Source organism: Penaeus monodon, chromosome 29 (genome assembly GCF_015228065.2).
Source record: "Penaeus monodon isolate SGIC_2016 chromosome 29, NSTDA_Pmon_1, whole genome shotgun sequence".
Lineage (NCBI taxonomy): Eukaryota > Metazoa > Arthropoda > Malacostraca > Decapoda > Penaeidae > Penaeus > Penaeus monodon.
This window is the reverse complement of record NC_051414.1, coordinates 23,342,474-23,345,155: the sequence shown is the minus strand read 5'-3', so window position 1 is coordinate 23,345,155 and position 2,682 is coordinate 23,342,474. Positions and strand designations below refer to the sequence as shown.

At 32.0% G+C, this 2,682-nt stretch overlaps 1 pseudogene; it reads left to right on the top strand.

Annotated features, from left to right (window-relative positions):
- Positions 1–1,003: 1,003 nt before the first annotated feature.
- LOC119591776 overlaps positions 1,004–2,682 on the top strand; it is a 3,752-nt pseudogene continuing 2,073 nt past the window's right edge.

Below are 2,682 nucleotides of genomic sequence, written 5' to 3'. Positions count from 1 at the left end.
TAAGATACCTTTTTAGGGGGGTTTTGGATAATTTGTCGTAATAATTGATGGGGAAAGGGATTTTAAAAAATTTACCTTGATTGATTTTGCATAATTTTTTTCATGGGATTGAAAAGGGGGTGTATACTTTTGTCTTGTAATAATATTACAATTTAAAAAAAATTTTTTATGAATCTTGCATATTTTGAGTGTGGTTTTATTTTTTTTTTATGTAACGAATCTAATGATAAATTTCTGTTTTGATAAAATTTTGATTGGGTGATCAATCAGGGGCAATAAGTTAATTTTCAGAAAAAGGTTTTTTGAAAAAACACCCCAAACCAACAAAATATGAGGTATTAAATCGATCACTGAAAATTTTAGATATGCAAGGCTCAGTTATCTAATCCAAAAGTCAACAAGTTTTTCAGCCGCAAAACCTAGTGTTTTATATTTTTTTAAAAAGTATGTATCAACAATGAACATTATGAGACATTCATAAGAGGGGAAAACATAGGGAAAGGGGACCTTTTCCATTTGGATTTTTATTAACTCCCAAAAGTTCTTCTGCCTGTTAGGTAATGTTGTTTTAACAGATGTATATATTTTGTAAAATTACAGTAAATTAATATTTGATAACAGGTTTGGTTGTTTTTTTTTTTTCCTAATTTTTTGAGAAGTTGATATACATCATTTAAACAGTTAGGACATTTGCTGCAGTATGAGGAATATTGCTTAAATCCAAGTTTGTTATAGTTTGGTCTTCATTTTAGATTTATATTTCAGCATGACTAAGATGAATTCAGGCAAAAGGCAATCCGAAAAAAAGTAAAGGAACGCTGGAAGTTTTAATCCCAAAGGGAACCTTTTAACTTTTACTTCTTTGAATTTAATCCCCCGAAAAAACAAAAGTAGACAGAGGAAAACAAGGCTCAAAAAGTAGTTTTCCCAAGGGCAAAAAAGAAGCTCCAGGGAATTAAAAAAAAAGCAAATTACCGTTTAAAGTCGCAACCCCCATAAAGTCATGAGAGGAAGAGGAAATACTTCTTCAGCTAGGTTGTTTCTTGTAGAAAAAGCTATATTAAATCTAAAGACCCCCCAAAAACACCAAAAAAAGAAAAGAGCCGGTAGACTGGCCTACCAAAGGAAAGCACAAGACCCTAAAATCCATAAAAAACCGAACCCAAGAAATCCAGAGTTAATTCTTGTAGCTAAAAATGACAAAAATATGATGTTTCCAAATCCATTTGATACCCCAGTAAAGCATCATACCATAGAAAAAGAAAGTTTTACACCCAACACCCCCTATTCCCGGAGGGGAAGTAAAAATTCCAAAGGAAAAGAAGCAGAAAAGAAAAGGACTCAGTAGCTCATGCTAGCGCAAAGAAAAGAGTCTGTGTAATTTTCCCCTTTTGAGATTGGGTGAAGAGATTAAGTGAGAGAGAGTACAGGCCCATAGTTGCAATGCCAAGCCTTCTTCTGGCTCCCTCTACTTCAAGTCCAGGCCAAAACAACATAAGCACTATTTTTCATGAGCAGCTGAATGGGTTTATAATCAGTAAGAACAATGGTAATGGGAGGCAGAGACTGAGTGAGAGTCTTCATGATTTAAACAAATCAGACAGGGGCCTCATCCTCTTCTTTCAAAATGGTTTCCCTCATTTTGGTTCTGTGCCCCGGGTTGCGGCGGAATTTCACTTCCACTGTCTTTTTGGGAAATTAGTTATTTTTTTTTTTCCAACAGGAGCATTATTTTATATATTTATTAAAAAGGAAATAATGTTTTAAAAAAATGGAATATTATTTTGTCATCTTGATAAATGACTGTATATTGTTTTTCTTCTTTGTCTAGATTTTTCTTTTTGATGTGGAACCCCCGACCCTTGCCAGAGTTAAAAACCCCAAAATGGGCCGTCTTTTATTTTTTATAATTTCTTTTAACAATTTGTTTTGTGGCTGTTTGGGCAGTAAAAGAAGGAAATTATATAGGGAACATAAAAGAAGAGAATAACAGGCTAAAATGAAAGAGGAGGAAAAATTATGATTATTTTAAACAAATAGAAGATGAACAGAAAAGAAGTGAGAATTCATTATTTGCATTATTGCTAGGCAAATTATTACAGTAACTATCAATAGCCATTATGTAACTGTGTTTTATAATAGAGATTAAACAAGGTTTGTCCACTATGCATAAGTTAAGGTTATGTATTTTCATGTTTCTTTTTTACTTCTTGTATTCTCTGTACATATGTAAATTCATAGAAAAAAAAAGTACATTGTATTCAGATACCTATATATTGTTTGTTTGTAGGGGTTTACTTGAGGAAAGGGGGGTTTTTTCATGGCATCAGGTACCCTGGGCTCCCGGGTTTACCTGCATCTTTTTTCTCTCCGTTGCATAGGGTGAAATGCACAAATCCCAATTTTAAAGGATGAGCATCAGAAAGGAGGTAGTATTCAGAACTTTTTATGAAATTTAGCAATAAATTTTTTATTATTACGTATTTTTAGTTTTTAAAAAAAGACTTAAAAAAAAATATCTGCTGTTATATCACATAATTATTTATTTATTTATACTTTACGAGCTCCACACAGATAATGTTATAATGAACATTTTTAACAATAGTTTTTTTTCAAATTTCATGTTTCTTTTCCCATCAGTATACCCAAAAGTATTTTTTTAGTATATGAATGCTTACATAA